Source organism: Vicugna pacos, chromosome 21 (genome assembly GCF_048564905.1).
Source record: "Vicugna pacos chromosome 21, VicPac4, whole genome shotgun sequence".
Classification (NCBI taxonomy): domain Eukaryota; kingdom Metazoa; phylum Chordata; class Mammalia; order Artiodactyla; family Camelidae; genus Vicugna; species Vicugna pacos.
In genome coordinates this window covers 25,773,217-25,792,121 of record NC_133007.1, presented here as the reverse complement: position 1 = coordinate 25,792,121, position 18,905 = coordinate 25,773,217, and the positions used below count along the sequence as shown (strand labels likewise).

At 45.6% G+C, this 18,905-nt stretch overlaps 1 protein-coding gene across 1 annotated transcript in view; it reads right to left on the bottom strand.

Annotated features, from left to right (window-relative positions):
- KCNN3 (potassium calcium-activated channel subfamily N member 3) overlaps positions 1-18,905 on the bottom strand; it is a 148,870-nt gene that overhangs the window by 41,309 nt on the left and 88,656 nt on the right. The gene's annotated exons all lie outside the window — the stretch shown is intronic.

Here is an 18,905-nt window from a genome sequence, read left to right as displayed (position 1 = left end):
GGGGGCTTTCTTGCTACAGGAATTTCTAAATCTCCGGAGCTGGCATGCCCCAAGATCTCCAAGAGCAGCAGCTGGAAGGAAAGGCTCTTGTGCTGGGGCCTCCTTGTTCATCTCTGGTCCCAGGGGCAGAACGAAGGGATGCAGCTGGGGAAAGACTGCTTGCCGCGTCGGAACTCCTTTTTTCTGCCCCTTGAACTGAGAGATTCTTGCTGGGGAAAAAGAAGGAGCAAGACAGAGGAGAGAGAATCCATCTGGAGGCTTCTTCTCATTTGCAGGACCCGAAGGGGATGGTATAAAATCCCCTGCGCATCTGCAGTCCCCTCATGAGCTAATCTGCTCCTCTGAGAAACAGGGGGGCCTGGACCCCAGCTCCAGGCAGCTGTAGCCCCTCTCCACACACACACAGGTTGGAGAGCTGGTCGGGGAGGGGAGTGGGCAGCTGCGGCTTCCATCTTTGATGCCCTTAAGGGCTGTGTTTGGAAGGACACAGATTCCCGGAGCCTTGCCCTAAGTTGCTCTGATGGTGACAAATGTCCTTAGGGGCACAACAGTGGCTGTGCTGAGGGTCTTTGCCCGCAGAATGGAATTCTCCTAGGAAGCATTAACCCAGAGGCTCAGGACTCCCCAGCGCTTTTCAAGGGAAGTGAGAGAACAGCCATGGACATACTGTCAAAGTCCTGGGCAGGCGGGGCTTTGCCTGTTGGCTCGGCTTGGTCTCTGGGAGTCACTGAGCCCTGGGGCTACCTCTCACCCAGCAAACCTCATTCTTTTCAGATAAGGAAATGGAGGCCAGAGAGGAGCGTGCTGAGCCCAAGTCCACCGTGCTTCTCTTTCTACTGCCTCTTTCTCCTCCGTGAGGCACCATTCATGTCAGCCCAGGATAGTCAGTCCCAGGAGAAACCCTCAACTGAGAACTTAGGTTCCCTCCAACACGTGTGGCCCTGGGCAAGTCACTTCCTGCCTCTGGCCCTTGGTTTCCTCACGTAAAATGTGAGGACTTGGCTAAATGAGCTCTAGAGCCCCAACTGGTTCTAAGGTAGTTGCTTCTCTGATGACATGCTACCACCCCCCACCCCCACTCAACCTCCACCCAGTCCCTGGGGAGCAGGTGGCTGGGCTGACTGCAGACACAGAAGCCAGTCGTCTTCACAGGCAGGAAGGCACGTTTACATCCCACAGGGAACAAGATGAAGTAAGAGTTCAGTTCCAGTGGAAACCATCTAGTAGCCTCCATCCAGGGCCAGCCAACCACCCCTCAGGGAGCCATAGCAGGTGGCCACCAAGTTACACAGAACCTCTGATGGCTCCTAACCAAGACTTTTGACCGTTGAATACCTGTGATTCCTGAAACGGAACAGAAGAGGGTGAGCTTGTGCCCTGGCTGTTATAAAAGAGTCAGAAAGATACATCTGGAGTCACCTGAGTCTGCCTGTCTGCCTCTCGCCCCACTCGTCCTCCCCACTTCCCCAGAGAGGCCCTGGAGGCGCCTCCATCCCAGCGCCCCAGCCCTGGCTCTGTTTTACAGGAAGCAGCCATCACAGAAGATGCTTGTTACATGTTGCCAGGCAACAAAATGCTGCCTGAAAACTACAACCCACCTCTGACACTTCAGAGGGCTGGAAGCCGGCAGATGAGAGGAGCCTGCCAGAACAAAGGGGAAGCGTCAGGAGGGAACACGTTGGAGCTGAGCAACCGCAGAAGCAAAATGAAAGAGCCCAGACAGTTGTATAAAGTGCCAAACAGCAAACAGATGGGGAGGAAAAACTGACTCACTGAAATGAGGGAGACAGACAGAGAAGGCGATATGGAGGAAAGCCCTCCACCGGTCAAGTTCTCAAAAGGCCGCCTTTATTATGATTATTTTTCCTTCTGATCAAATCTGTCATGATTAGAGTTGAGGTTGTTGGTGAGGAAGATGATGGTAATGATAAGGATGATGATTCCTTTGGTAAACATCAATTGGCTTCTAACTGAAGTATAGTCAGTTATAATATGTCAGTTTCTGGTGTACAACATAATGTCTCAGTCATACATATACATACATATATTTTTCATATTCATTTTCATTATAGGTTATTACAAGATATTGAATATAGGTCCCTGTGCTATTATTGGCTTCTATTTTTATCTGATGAGTGATTCTATTAAACACCCTCAAGCAACGGCACGCTTCTCCAGAGTTTCTGAGAAATATGATCATCCCCTAAAACAAAGATCTTCACAGTCATCATCATCGCCCCCCCCACTCCACCCAAATCAAGGTTCATTTGCTTGTTAGCTTAAGTGACCTTGGGCTCTGGAATCTTCAGTCACAGAGTGGATCAGGGAGAGCCAGGCCCAGGGGATGCCCGCTCCCCAGCTGCCAAGGGGACCTCAGAAGTTGGTGCCAGGAGTGTCCCAGGTGGAGGACCCTCCCTGTCTAGGAAGGATCCCTGGGCCAGCAGTGAGCTTCTGCCTCACTTACCTCCCAAAGCCTCTATTCCCTACTTTCTAAAATGGGAAAATTAATGCCTGCCCTGCCCACCTCTCAGGCTGCTGGGAGTCAGAGGAGAAAGTGCATAGACAGAGAAGCCGTGAACAGTAAGATAGTGTTCCCGATTTATTCAAGAATAATACCTAAACTCCTACAAGGGTTGGGCATTCTAGAACATTCTCTCACAGACTTACCAGCTGCTGGGGGAGAGGCCATTCAAGGAGCAACCTCACCCAGTGGTGGGTGAGTTACCCCACTGTCCTCAGCTTCTGTTTTTCCACCAGTGAAATGGAGGCAAATACTGCCAAAGATTCTTGTGAGGGTTAAGTGGGATGATGAATGTGAGAAGTCAGCACTGAACAAATGAAGGCTCTCCTTCTCCTTCCTCAGGCTTGAGGTCATCCTAAACTAGGCTTCCGAGACCCTGGCTCAGTCTCCCCAGCCCTCATGTTTTGCCTAATTTGGCTGCAGCAACGGTCTGGCAACCTCAGGAGGGTATAGTCTAATTTCTGAAATAATGAAAAGCCTCAAGACACATTTACTCCCTAAATAAAAATCCACAGTTTAAATTATAAACAAGAACAAAACAAATTAAGAATGCTGGTAACTAAGTGGGAGCGATTTCGTATGTTAAACTTGACAAAATAATTACAAAGCTACTATCCAGTTAACTGCGTTCACATTTACTTAACGCTGTAAGTTGGACAATAGAGCTGTTTACTTCATTAATTTTGACATATACTTTCTCAGGAAATGTCTAGCCAGTCTTCAACCCCCAAAGTCTGACACCGTGGCATTCAAGGATGATGGGCCGTTTCTACCTGTAGTCACTAACAGGAAGTGGCTTCCCACTACAAACTGCTGTTTTCCTATAGCACCAATCAGTGTCCATCGAGGTACCAGATGGCATGCCCTCAAACAAATTAGAGGGTGACCTCAGAGCCCCAGCTGAAAGAAAACTTAATTCACTTTGCACAGTTTTCTCTTTCTCATTTCACCCCAGCAGAGTCACAGAGACAACTTCCCAATCTAACAAATACCCCAAGAGCTTACGGATCCTGGGGTCCCAGGCCTCTATTGCCCCACGAGTCAGGAGACAGGACAGATTACCGAGCCTCGTTGAGTCACCATGTCCTAATCCATTAAATGGGGGCTCTGGACTCTATTCTGCCTGCTCACTTCTTAGGGGTGTTGGGAGAAGCAAAGAACACGAGTCCTGGATTTTACGGTTTCCCCAGCTTTTCATGCCTTCTCTTTTGAACTTCATACCCAGCTAGGAAGTAGGTAAGGCAGGCTTATATCTCCAACCTATAGATCAGAAGAATGAGGCCCAGGAAAGGAAAGGCCCAGAGTTCATCCAGCCCCAGCTGCAGTCATAGGCACTTGTCTTATTTAATAGGGAGAAAGTGACCTGCCCAAGGTCACACAGCTGGTGCATGATTAAACTAGGCTGTGAGCCTGGGTTTTTTTATTTTAGGTGCCACTGCTTTTAATTTTGTAGGCAATAAAACCTTACATTTAGGAATGTGGGGTGTTATTACACTCGTGGCTAGTGTTACTGAAATTGAACCAAATGGGTTTTATCCTGGGTTGACTGGGGTGGGGCTGTGGAAAGCCTTGGACACTAAAGCAAGGAATATGGACTTAATCTTCTAGAGGAAGCAACTGCAGGTTTTTAAGCATAATAGAAGGTATCCAGTGGTAGCATAATTTGAGGTCAGAGAAGCTACTTCTACAGCCCAGTGCAAGACACCAGGGATCTGTGTCAGTGTGGTATCAGGAAAAGATGAATTTGAGAGACATTGTAGAATAAGAACTATAGGGCTTGATGCCTGAATAAAGGGCTGAATGGGGTGGGGGTGGGCACAAAGCTAGTAAATGGTTTTGAGCCTACAAGATAGTCATGGCACAATAGTCCTTCTCCCCTTCTTATTGGTAAGAGAACCCAGGAATGAGCAATGGTTGCCAATAATAATGATTACATTGGTCCAGCCATGTAACTGACCAATGGATGTGAATGGAAATGACACATGTTACTTCCAGGAAATGTCTTTAGAGAAAAAAGAACACACCTTATTTTGTCCCTTCTTCCCTCCTGCTGACTGGAAGATAGATGGGATGGCTGGAGCTCTGGCAGCCTTATTGAATTATGAGGAAGAAGTCATGTACCAAGGCTGGCAGGGCAACAAGGAAGGAGGAGCCTGGGTCCCTAATGCCATCGAGCACCATGCCTGCTTTGGACTGACCCTTTTCCAATCTTCTTTTTTTAAAATTTTATTTATTTATTTATTTATTTATTTATTTATTTATTTATTTATTGAATTATAGTCAGGTTACAATGATGTGGCAATTTCCAGTGTAGAGCACAATTTTTCAGTTATACATGAACATACATATATTCATTGTTGCATTCTTTTTCACTGTGAGTCCAATCTTCTTTTGAACAAAAAGAAACTTCTATTTGTTTAAGCTGCTGTTATTTGGGATTTCCTGTCTCTTGCACCCAAAAACTAATACGAACTGAAAATTCTCCCGATAAAAGGAAGGTAAACACAGGAAAGCAGAGAGAAATGAGGGGCAGCATGATGAGTGCGAACATAGACTTGGTGCATGGGACATTCAGTGCGTGAGAGCAAGCATATGAAACTCTCGGCCTAGCAGAGGGGAGGAACCCAAGAACTCAAGGCTGCCGCGGCTTTTCTTTTGCCTGGCCTGGGCAATGGCCTCCTGACTCATCCTCCTAGTAGTCTTCTTGCCTGTTTCCAATTTGTTCTCCACACAGCGGCCAGAGTGATATTCTTAGAATGAATCAGGTTGCATGACTCTTCTACTTAAATCTCTTCAGTGGCTTCCCTCCGCACTTGCCCTCCACCACTTGCCATGGCCCCTGGAGCCGGCACTGTTGGCCTCTTGCCCCCTCTGTAGCTCAGGCCCTGCCAGTCACACGCTTGTCCACACTGGTCTCCTTCCAGTGACTCCACATACCATGCTAAAGGCCTTCGTACATGCTGTTCCCTCTTCTTGGAAAGCGCACCCCCCTGGTCTGTAAGGGACTCACTTCTTCCCATCCTTCAGGTCTCAGCTGAAACATAACCTCTCTAGAAAGACCTTCTAGGCAGGTCCCAGCTGAGGAGGATTCCTCTCCAACCCCGTTATTAAAAATAATAATAATAATAATTACAACTTTGTTTCCTTTAACACCTTCAACAATATATACCATAGATTTTAAATTTCATACTTATTTGTGTTTGACATATTTGTCTTCCCTGGAAGACTATATACAGACCCCAAGAGGGAAAAAATGTGTGTTTTATTCTCTAAGTTATATTTAATTCCTGACACGGTGCTTGGTGAGTAGTAGGGCCCGATAACTATTAACATTGTTCTTATTTAAGAAGCCATTCATCACTGAGCATTACAGCTCAAGAGGGAGGCTTGGCTCAAGGATTCGACTTGGGAGGTGAGGATGCTTCTCATGAGAGTGGATGCATTCTCTAGGCACGACAAAGGGAGATGGCACAGGATGGAGAATGTCCAGCTAAAGGGAGCAGCTCTGGTGGGGGGGGGGGTGGGAACCATCAGCATGGGATGAGTCCAGAGAGCATGGGAGTGGCGGGGTGATCTCAACTCTCTGGCAATCCCTGTTTAAAGATCTGTAGGGGCCCGATAAAGCACTGCTTTTATCAGCAGAAAAACTAAGGCAGAGTAATGGGCCCCCGGGCCAGGCCCTCTCCCCCTCGCTGAAGCTGGAAGCAGGACGTGAGCATCCTGACACTTAGAGTCCTACCTGGGTCCCCACTTGGCTTAACACCCTGCTGGCCTTATCTCAGCTGTGGCTCTGTCAGGTGGTGGGCCACGTGGGGTGGGGGTGCCGATCACTTGCTGCAGGGCTCACGCTAAGCAGGGCTGGTGGGGCTGTACTGAGGGAAAATTAATGACAGAGTGTGGGGCTGTAGAACGCGGCTGTCAAAAGTGCCAAATCTAAACAGAGATGCGCTCTGAGTCTCACTCCCTAACTCCCAGGTCGTTATACCTGTTCTGGGAGATGCCTGCCTTTCCCACGGGCCACTCTCAAGCTGCATTAAAAGGAGAGAAATGCCAAGAAAATGGGAGGTTGCCTAAAACTTGGGGCACTATGTTCAGTCTGGGGCCTCCACTTTATGCGCTCATTGATGACCAAGGAGGAGGGTGAGCAAGAGAGTGGAGTCTGATCAGGACAGAGTCCTGGGAGGACTTGCTGAAGGATGAGAGGCCATTAGATTGAAGAGGATGAAACCAGTTCTCAAATATTTAAGGGGCCTTCAGTGCAAGAGGGAGGACCACCCTGCTTCACTGGGCGCTCAACAGGGACTAAATGCTCCGCCCTGACTAAGGCCTTTCTGTGAATTAACCCATTTCCCAGATGTCCTGAGGCTAGCTTGCCCAAGGTCACAGGCTATAAGAGCTTGAGTGAGGCCCCAAGCCTGCATCTGCCCAGATGGTAATGATTTACCACCAGCCCATGTTGTTTCAATTTCTTTTGTGTGGATACAGAAGGCAGAGTTAGGACCCAAGTCAGAAACAACAAGGAATTTAATTTAACCAATATTAGGAAGATATTTCTAAGTCAGAACTGTCTGTTGATGGATTGAATGGTCTTTTAAAGTGATGAAATCCCTGTCCCAGAGTGTATTCAGTAGAGGCTTCGCGACTCTTGTGAGATTAAGTACAAGTACAATGTACAAGGTGAATGGTGAAACCAGGAGCCAAACTGTCTTTAACCCTGAACTCAGACTGTACCCAGACTCTGCGCTGCCACCACTGTGTCACTGCATGTATTGACTCAGCTGAAACATGTTTAAAATTTTCAAAAGGAGTTTTACTCACTAGGCTCTGTGCCCTGTCTATTGTGGGGGTGTCAGAGCCCATCTGGCCCGTCTCAGCATGTCTGGGCCTGTCTGGACCAGCCTGCAGGGGCTTTGTTGGCAGGTGGCTCCCATGAGCCTCTCAGGAGAACAAAATGACCAGGTGTGGTAGGGTTGGTGGGTTCCCAGGGCCACTACTTCCAAGCCACCAAGGGACTGTAGTTGCCCCAAAACTCTTGGGCAGCTCACAGAGCATAGGAGCAGGCATCCAGGTGGGGCGGGGCTGGGGATGCTCAGTGAGGTACCATTTGGAGCACAGCATGTGACACCCATATTCCCTCCCAGCTCAGCCTCTAGGGTACTGGAGCCAAATCTCAGGGGACAGAGGAGCCTGTATTAAATGGAAGGAGAAAACATGAAAAAAATCCACCCGCAGCTCCGCTATAAGAGCGGGGCTGCAGGGCTTCACAGCAGCCTGGGCGGCGGCAGCCATGCCTGCAGTGGAGTGGGTGGAAAGCACAGGGGGGCAAGGTGAGGAGAGCACACCTCCTAGGCCACCGAACACATGGCGATGGCTATGGGGTGAGGGTCCCTTGCTGACGAATGCCTGCACTGGAGATGCAGGGCACCATGGGATCACCAGGGGCAAACAAAACCACCCCGAAGTTAAAAAATGGAAAAGTTGACAAATGTGGATTTCCTGTCTTGAATAATGTCAGCTCACAAATAGATATGGCTGATGTGGCTTACAGGAACCCCCTCCCTTTTCCTCATCTTGGCTCCCTCCAAGGATTCCCACCCTTGTAGGTTTTTTGGCATTGTCTCCTCCCAGTGGTGCAGCCTTTTCCAACGGTTCCCAGAGGGTGAGAATTAAGCCCAGATGCCCTTAGGCATCCACAATAAGAAGCAACTTCCCTCTTAAACATCAGACTTGGTACTAGCTGTGCACCATCCTTGGTGGGATCAGGAAGACGGTCATTCCAACCCATTTCTGCAGGGCTTAATTCTCTCTCAGATCCCAATTGAGAAAGGTTGGATGAGCCTTCCCAGTTGGAGAAAGAGCCTTGTACTTAGCTGGGTCTACCTAAGGCAAAAGTCCTGGAGGCAAAAGGGCACTGGCCTCCTCCCAGCAGAGTTTAGGGAAATCTAGTGTTTAATGTAACACAGGCTGGAGTAATTTGGGGATCAACTCAACTGGAAAAATGGAATTGTTTCTCAGTGCAATGTGGAGTCCACTTTGCACCTACACTGTCCCAAACTTAGCCCTTGAGAATGCTAATTTTCTGGACAATTTCCTCATTTCTTGATTCTCTTTTCTAAGAGGTGTCATGCATTAATCATAATTTGTGGAATAGTATATTATTGAATATAAATCAAAATATGAAGAAACTAGTCACAAATTAACGATTTCCGTGCTTAATTATCAAAGAGCACACAAATAGTGCCACTAAGACAGAGGAAAGAATTGTTGAATCAGAAGTAACAGAGAAAAGTGGGCTGTAAAGGAGTAAGGATGGGTGGAAATACAAAACACGCACATGAAATAAGAATACGACGCTACTAGAGGCAGCAACCAGAGGCAACCCTGGGGCAGAGGACCCAGTCCTGAGGTTTATCCTTGGTTGCCCGGGGCGCCAGGCTCTCCCACCTCGGCGGTGTTGAACCTCAACTCTGGCAGCACCAGGAGCCGGCGGACTGGCTCCTCCCCCGCGGCCCGCCCCTGCCCATGAGACCCCGCCCACCGGCCCCCGCTGTTTGTACTGCCCTCCCGCCCTGCGCCCCCTGGCGGAGAGAGCCTCGGCCCCGCCTCCAGCACCAGCCTCCTCTCAAAGGCCTTGGCCTTGCGGCGACCACCTGCGCACCCGCGGGTTCTCCCTGACCGGATGAGGGGCTCTGACATCGTCGCTAGGCCCCCAGAGCCTGGCCCGCCCAGAGCCGGTGCTGAAGAGCTAATGCAGACGTGCCTGGGATCACACCTCACCTGCAGAACTCCACCTGCCGGGTCCTCCATAATCATCCCTCGGCCTCAGAGGGACTCTAAGTGGCTCATCCGCCCTGGGAGAGAGGACCCCAGCCTAGGCTTACGTCCTCCCAGTACCTTGTCCACTAAGGCCACTGGCTGCCAGGTCGGAAGGCGAACGCTTTAGGAAGGAACTTTTAATGTGCTTCTCTGAGAAAATGATATGTAAAAACCGAGTGTGCCCTTCAACTTTACTTTCCAAACCCTGTTGATATAAAATATGAGTTTCTATGGAAGATGAGAAGACAGGTTTTGTTGAGGGAGAAAAAACAAAATGTTCCCTCTTTATATTAAAGATAAACACAAACATACATGTTGTCATGCATTCTCACTGAAAATGCAATAAAATGTAATGGAAAAAATCGCACATAACATCCCACAGAAAACAATACATGTATTTTCCAAGAATTTTCTATGCATATTATGTATCTCTATATTTTTAATTGGTAACATCCTATATAACACTATTTTGTGCGCTCCTTTAAAAAATATTACATCATGACTGTTTTCCTACCTGATTAATAGTCTTCGAAGGATGATTTTTTAAAAGGGTTGCCTAACATCATATGGATATGCTGTGATTTATTTAACAGCTTAAATTCTGGTCATTCACCTGATTTCTGATTCTCCCCTGCTGCAGAGCGCATCCTGCTGAAGAATCTTGACACAAATTGATTATCCCATTAGAAGAGCTTCCTAGAAGGTGAATTTCTGGGTTAAAGTTATGAACTTGTAAAGGCTCCCCTGACATACTGTTAAATTGTTTTCCAGGGAGGTGGTGCTAATTTTCCTTCTCACCATCAGTATGTGAGGAACAACCCACCTGCCCCACCACCAACAATAACAACTTTCTCCAGCATTGAATTATATTCATTTAAGTTTTTGTCAACTCCAGAGGAGAAAAAGCAATTCTCTTAATTTGTGGTTCTTTGATTCAGGAGGCTGTGTTTTTCATTATATTGGCTATTTGTATTTCTTTCTTTCTGGTTGTCAGTTTTTTTATTTTTAGCTAATTTTTGAGGAGATGAGTTTTTCTGATTGGTAACTAAGACTAGTTTATACAATAGGAATTTTTACCTCTTGTCATGTTTGCTGCAAATATTTTTCCTAGTGTAACATTTGCTTTTTAAATAAGTTTATATTTTTTTGGAGAACAGAAATCTAAAATTGTATGTATGGTGTAATCAGATACACCAGTTTTTTCCTTCACATTTCTTCTGAGATTTTATGCTTAACAATTCTCTGCCATCTCAGGATTGATTAAATATTCACTTTGTTTTCTGGAGCTTGTTCATGGTTTCTTCTTTTACACCTGAAGTTTATTTTATGGCTGGTGAGAGGTTGGGTTCTAATTTGGTTTTTCATCCAAGCATCCAATCTCCCCATTACCATTTATTGAATAATCTATTGCTTCCTAATTGGTTTCTTTCTCAAATATGGGGTTCTCACATGCTAGGGTTTATTTCAGGGGTTTCCATTAGGTCCCGTTGATCTGTCATTACTGACTTTTCAGTAATGCCACAGGGACAATTACCTTAGTTTTATAAAACATTTTAATATCTAGTGGAGAAAGTTCCCCTCGATGGTCTTCTCTTTCAAAAACAGTTAAGCTATTCTCTTTTATTTATTAAAACTTCCTGAGAATCAGTAGGTATTCCCCTTTAAAATATCTAATTTTGTGTTTTCTTTTCTTTCCTTGATTAGATTTATTAGAAGTTGGTATCTTTTGGATTTACAAGTTCTGTTTTTCTGTTTTCAAATTCATCAATTCCTGTCTTTGTTATAAAACTAATTTGTCCCCCTGAAGCTTGTTTTGTTCTTCTAATGAATTCAATTTATTTTCATGTTCCTTTTTTTTTAATGAAAAACTTTAAGGATATTTTTCATGTGAGAACAACTTTGGTCACATCCTGAGCTTTGATATATACAGTTATCATTGTAATTTTTAGAATCGTCTTCACTGGAAATTTTGAATGATTCTCTTTTGACCAAGTTATAATTGAGGTGATTGCTCAAAAGTCCCCCACCCAAAAGTTTCCTTTTAATTGAAGTTTTATGGCTTTGTAGTTAGAGAATACATCTGAAATTTTTTTCTGATGTTTTGAGACATGTGGCCAAGAAGCTGATTGATTTTTGTAAATGTTTGATGGATGCTTAAAAAGAAAATGTATTATTAGTTTATAGGCTACAAAGTTCAATACTTAACAGTCAGTTAAAACTCAGATCCTCCATCTCCTTATTTATTTTTGCATAAAAGTTCACAGTAGTACTGTGTATAGTGTTTTTATCCATATTAAATGCTTCCTTTGGACCATGTAATGATTCTTGTGCTGAATTCAACTGGGTTTAAAACGAGGACTTCTACTCAGTTGCCCTTTGGTTTGTACTTACCTAATAAATCTTTGCTATTCATTTATTTTTCTGGGTCCTTCCATTTTAGGTATCTTTTATAACCTGCATAAAATTAAATTTTGCTTTTAAATCCTATCTAAGTAAGGGACAGTGTCTTCTAATTGGGGAAGTAAATTCAATTATGTTGATTGTTATAAATTTTAGGTTTGGTTTCCTCTCATCTTGTTTCATGCTTTCTGTCTTTAAGTTCTTCCTTCCTGCTCCCTTATTTTTCTGTCTGTGATGTCGTTGGTGTGTCTCATCCAGGAGTGTGGACAAAGCACATTCTCAGGGTAGGGAAGAGGGGAGGCTCTCAGGCAGGATGTTGGAAGCTCAGGTCTGCTGCTCTCTGGCTCTGTGACTCAAGGCTCATTACTTAACTTCCTAGTGCCTCAGTTTCCTCACCTGCAGGCTAGGGATGATAACAGTCCCTACACCTCACAGAGCTGTGTCATTAAGTGAAATAATACCTGGCTGATGCTCCTGTCATCACTACTGTACTTTCAAAATTCTACCTGGGGTTACCTTTAGGTTTAAAAAAATAAGGAGGGAAGGTATAGCTCAGTGGTAGAGCACATGCCTAGCATGCACAAGGTCCTGGGTTTGATCCCCAGTACCTCCATTAAAAAAATAAATAAATAAGCCTAATTACCTCCCCCCCACCAAAAAACAAAACCAAAAATGATTTAAACTGTGTTTCTCTAATTATTAAAATTGAGTGATTAGGCTTTTAAAATTCTTTTCTGCCTATTTGGCATGCTTTTACTAACCTTTCTAGACTTCTCTCAACTTTTTAATCTGAGGGTTTGCAACCCTCTCATTACTATGGAATTATTATTTTTATTTCATACATTTACTCTTTCCAGAATCTACTTTTTCTTCGACATTAGAATTTGGCTTTGCCATCATGCTTAAATGTAGCCTGGATTTCATGTGTACCTGGTTTCAATGCTGTCCACCTGCCTTTCTTTCATATTGTTTTATTAGTAAGATCTTAATTGTGATTCATCCCTTGGTCAACTGATACACAATCTCCCCCCAAAGTGTAACCTTCTGAGCGCACAAAACTCCAAGAATGACCTTTGTTCCTGTTGTTTCCAGACATGAATGCCCTAATGTCTCCTGGAATTTAGGATTCCTGGGGGAAAGTCTCCTCTGTGTTGCCTATGTGCTTCTAGGATAGTTTAATCTTATGATTCAGTAAATTTTCCAGAAAAAAAAATTTCCCCCTATTCTAACTGGAAAACAGGAAACTGTTTGATCTGCGTAATCCTACCCCCCTACCCCGACTCCTCCGGCCGGCCAATTTTCAGGCCAATCCTGAAAAAGTCTTCTTCCTGTATGTCCTTGTTTATGCTTTTACCCAATTCATTCTGGTTTCTTCCTCCAAAGCAACTCTAGTTCTAGGAGTTAGCCTTGATTCTGTAGCTTCTAATTCTTTCCCACTTACCCTCTTCTCTCATCTCTGTTCTTGTCTTCATTCGGAGAAAACCTTTCCATTTGTCCAACACATTCCACATTTTAAAAAAATTCAGTGCCCCACTCCTTTTGTTAAAACAACTTTCCTTTCCTGTGAACTCTGCTTACGTGAGCCAGATACGTTTTCATTTCACATCTGCCCACTCTTCTCCATCACCGAGATCACATTTTCTTGCACCATTAGGGAAGCCCAAGAATCTTCAAATGTTGCTCTTTGTTCCTCATAATTAAACATATTTCAGAATCTTCAGAATTCTTTTCCTCTTCTTTAATGCTGCAGATTTGTTTCAAAGGCCTCCTGTAGGATTCCCCTTCCCTCCTCCTGTCTTCCCTGCCTTCCTCACTCTCCTCTGCTCCCTGCCGCGAATTCATCTTCAAATCAGGAGTGATCTCTCCAGACCTTTCACGCAGCAGGACTGCCTTAGGCTGCTCCTCAGCCCTACGGGGTGCTGACTTCCCCCACCTCCAGCTAGAGGGCAGGGTTCCTGGGCTCACAGGCTTCATCCATGTGACAGGATCCCTTTCCATCCTTACTATTTCCTACCTCATACCCTAAACTAGCAGTTTGCAACCCTTTAAAATCACGGACTCCTGCTGGTAAATTTTTTTGAGCATGCACCCTCCCCTGGCTATATGTATATTTATTATAAATTGTCCACATGTATTACAGTCTTCCTGCATATTAAAATTAGCAAAGTTTCCGGTTTTTTCAAAACAATAATCAGGAATAGAAGTTCTGATCATTTTCTGCCGTCCCAGGTGGTCACTGCGCATGCGTTACAACATCTGGTTCATTGTTATCAGGGTTCTTCCCAGCCCTGCCCAGCGCACGAGGGCTGTCGATGTGGGCGCTTGTGTCAGCCCCATGCAGTGTGCTTCCTCCTGTAGATCTGCCTGCGCCTTTCTTGGAGTTGAAGCCCCCTGCAGGCCACGGTAGGAGACTGAAGGAAGGAGCCGGAGAGGTGGAGGGACTTGTTCTTGCTCCTGGCTTCTGGCTGGTGCAGACCTGGGTGTCTGGGGCAGAGGCAGAAGAGGCTGGAGAAAGGAAGCTTCTTTTTATCTTCCCTACGATGGGAAGGGGAGAAAGAATGGCCAGGAATTGCTTTTCTCCAATTCCAGCAGCCAGGTCTCCAGACTCAAATTTCTCATGAAAAGGCCAAGGTGCAGACATAGATGAAAGTTCACGTCATCACCATCAAAGACCTGCTGATAGGCTGGAAGGCCTGAGATGCTGACACAGCCTGTGCGCAGAACTTGGAGCCTCAGGAGAGAAGAGGCCAAAGGGATTCCGCTGGAGAGGCTGGGAGGTCATTTACAAAACCTGGCTTGGGATCACAAGACTCAGCCCCTGCTCTCCGCGCTATGGGCGGCCCTGTGGCTCCTCCCAGGGAGATAAACACCCACATGTGAGCCGGCAGACTTCTGTTCGGGGCGTGCCGGGAAAGCCCCCTCCCCCAGCCTGCCGCCAGTCGACCTGGGGCCTCAGATGGTCCCTCCACCAACAAGGCTGCCTGGTGTGTGACAGTGTTTAATGAGGAGGTTCCTGCGATGGGCTCTGGGAGGCCTGTGGGAGGCGGGCACGCGGCCAGGAGAATCCCAGAGAATATGCCGAGTGCCACAACTGTCAGGCCTCAGAACCCATGATGTAATGCCTCGCCGGGGTCCAAGGAAAACAAGCCCGCTGTTGATGCTGCCCTCCCAGCAACCAGGCTCTGCCCTCCCGATAGCAGGCTCTTCTGAGTAATTACTAACTCCCTCTCCCCCCTAGGAAGGAGGAAAGGTGAAAAACCCTTATTGTCGAATAAAAGCCAACCCCAGATATGAGAAATGTCTTTGAAAATGTCTCGCTGAAGAGGGATTTCCATAGCAACTTCAGAATTGTGTGTATACAGCCAGAGATGCATCCGGGCTGATGAAACCCACCTGGAATGCGAACACACGCCCTGCTCTGGGCATCAACAGAGGGGAGTTTTTCTAGAACCTGTCACTCTGCTATGCAACCTTGGGCAAGTCCTTTACCCCCTCTGCTGTCTCAGGTGACAGAATCGTCATCCGATCAGGCTGAGAGAGAGCAAGGTCATCTTGCCAACATCGTCCTCCCACCCTGTTCCAAGGCTTCCATCCTCCAAGGCAGCCCCTGCTTCCAGGTTCCGTCCGGTCTCTGGTTGAATAATTCCTGTCTCGAAGTCTCTGCCAATCTTACTTATTATTTGACATTGGGGAAGGACAGTGGTCATTTAAGCTGGATTCTGAAAGAAACTGCTCGTTCTTTTTTTAAAGTGCTTTGCCTGATTAGGAAAAAATATACTTATTCACACATGCTTTCACAGCTCCGTAGGTCAGATGCCTGGGAAAGAGTCGCTTAGACCCTGAGATCTGAGTGCGGGAGGTTCACTGGGGCTGCTCTTAGGGTCGGCACCCATGGGGCGTAGAGGGAGGAGGTGAAGTGCCATGGGACCCCTCCATCCCTTGGAGAGCCTGGGAGCCTGGGAGGCCCGCAGAGCTGTTCTGCCAGAGGTAAAGGCCTGGGCCTTTCAGCTCCTGCACTGACAGGGCACTAGATGCTTGCTGTCCTGGGCAGCAGACTTGAACTTGGCTGAGGCAACTCCCTTCATCCAGGGCAATTCTGCCAGAACCGACAACCCCAGCTGAGGGGCTGAGAGCCTGGGCCCAGAGGAGGCATCTGGGTGACTGGTGCATCACAGCAATCATTACACTCAGATATGGTTGAATTTAATGTGAAGTCAGCCCTGAAGACAGTGTGACAGAACGGTTAAGAGCACTGACATCGGAGGCAGGCAAAACAGCAAGACTGGGATTTAAGTGTCAATCTCAGTGGCTTTGAGACGCTCAGATCTGGAAAGTCACCAGGAGAGTCCAGGCCACAGTTTCCTTGTAAGTGCAGGATTCAGCCTGGGCTGGTGAAACAAATATGAAGTTCAGAGTCAGAAGCAAGTTCAAATTCTGGCTCCGTATTTACCGGCTCTGTGACCTTGGGCCAGTTAATTTACGTCAGTTTCCTCCACTCTAAAACCAGGGCAGTCACAGAGTCTCTATCTTAGGTCAACTGTGAGGACAAATGGAGATATCAGTGAAGCATCCCACATGGAACTGGCACAGGGTAAACTCCCCAAAATGGGCAACGACACCCCACGTGCTTTAATATACCTCGTGTGAGATCTAAGCAGAAGCCTTTTGGTCAAAGGGCCTTTTCACCAGAGGAGGGGAAACTTTAGGAGAAGTTTTGATTTGCTCGTTGCTTCTCTGTACCTTTGCCTTAGACTTCAGCTGGGGTTTGTCAGTCATCTCTGCAGACAGAGGCCCGGTCGTCTGATGGGGACCTGGTTAATCCAGCCTCAGGGTGGAGGCCATGGAGAGCCATTCAGTGCCAAATAACATACAACAGAGTACTTTGCAAACTACATACTTTGAAGCATGCTTATCTTCCAATAAAAAATCATCACCAAAAAAAATCACTTCTGACAGGTTTGATAAACAATGCAATTCACTTGCTGGTACTTTGCTCCACGTGCAGCCCTTTCTCTCACCTGAAAAATGGAACGATCATCTACACCAGACAGGGTTGATCTGAGGACATGGAAGATTTCAAACACCTTAAAGGGCTATGCAGATTCAATTATTATTATTGTTAGAAGACTCAGCTTCAATCGATTAGAAAGGAAAACAGAAAGAGTATATAGTTCTATCTATGGTAGGAATTGGTTTGTTCTGTTTATAAGAAAGCAGCCACAAAATTCTCAAGAGTTCTCAAGGGGTCTCCGTTATTATTAGGAATTGTCACTATCCTTGTATTACAGTGCACAGTTCACATACATTATCTTGTTTGACCCCAACAACAAATCCTATAAAGTAGGCGTTATCCCCAGCTTGCAGGTGAGAAAACTGAGGCCCAGAGAGGTAAAGTGATTGGCACCATATTGCTCAGCTAAGGGTACTATGAGGAGTTTGTGCTCCAAGCATATGCTTCTCCATTGCAGAAAGAGTGCCTGCTTACCAGGCAAGTTTCATGAGGCTCAGTGAAATACCAGGACCTGTGTAAATGACACAGGATGCTTGACCTGGCCTCCCAGCATACTAAAAATAACCTCTCCCAAGGGAACACATCTTTCTTCTATCTCAAGTGATTTTAAAATGAGGACACTGAGGCCCAGAGAGGTTAAGTGACTTGCTCAACGTCTCACGGCTACTTAGGGACAGAATCCAGGTTTTTCACCTAGGTGTTCAGATTCCACACATGAAATCAGAGAAAATGAATATCCAGGACCAGCTTGAAAAGGAGAGGAGTCACCAAGGGCAACTTGGAGATGGCGGTGGGAGGAGGGCGCCACAGGCCTACACTTGGGCCTCGGGGATGGCAGTTCTGAGGGGCTGGCATTAGATCCTTATAGGCCAACCCCCTTCTCTCCCACCAGTCACTTCTCTGAGTCACTGCCCAGCCACCAGTCTCCTAAAACAATGGTTCCCAAAGTATGTCCCATCAGTACAGTGCTTCTCAGACTTTAAGGTGCACAAGAGGCTACGCAGGACAGTATGGAGATTCCTCAAAAAACTGAAAATAGACTTAACATATGACGCAACAATCCCACTCTGGGCATATATGCAGAGAAAAATATAATTTGAAAAGACACATGTACCCCAGTGTTCACAGCAGCACTATTTGCAACAGTCAAGACACGGAAACAACCCAAATGTCAATCGACAAATGACTGGATAAAGAAGATGTCGGGGATATATATATATATATGTATATATAGACACACACACACACACACACACACACACACATAATGGAATACTACTCAGGCATAAAATAAAGAATAAGATGATGCCATTTGTAGCAACACAGATGGACCTGGAGATTGTCATTCTAAGTGAAGTAAGTCAGAAAGAGAACGAAAAATACCATATGATATCGCTTATATGTGGAATCTAAAAAAAGGACACAAATGAACTTATCTACAAAACAGGAACAGACTCACAGACATAGAGAACAGACTTATGGTTGCCAGAGGGTAAAGAGGGTGGGAAGGAATAAATTGGGAGTTCGAATTTGTACCTCTTGCGGAGTGATGGAAATGTTAGCTATCTTTCTTGTGGTGGTGGTTTCATTGGTCTATACATCTATCAAAATTCATCAAATTGTACATCTGAAATTTGTGTAGTTTACTGTGCAGGAATCACACCACAATAAATGTGTTAAAAAATAGGTAAGTGACTTCAAATTGATAACAGGTTTTAGTTGTGATGTGTTACAGGTCAGTGAAGTGAGTCCTGCTCTTATGAGAATGCTTAAGGTATAACAAGTCCTAATTCATTTTCTGCTTAATTTAAACTACTTCTATACATTTAAAAAGCCATTAATTTAAGCATTATATATAATTTTATATTTGAAATTTTTATCCCTGCAAATATCCTACCTCTCAAACAATTAAAATGCAGTGATGAGGAAAATAATCAGTTTCTTTAAAGAGTTTTACTTGTGGGTGAGATAAAAAGCAGAAAGTCTTTGGGAAAGAAACCAGAACCGGTTTTATTCTTGTAACCCTACCTTTCAAGCTAAGGAAATAGAAATGTTGACAGCAATACTCATTGCAGAAAAGTACATAGTTCTTAACAATCGGATTTTTGAAGATCATTCAACAATATCTCAAAATATTTTCTGAAATAAAACATACTA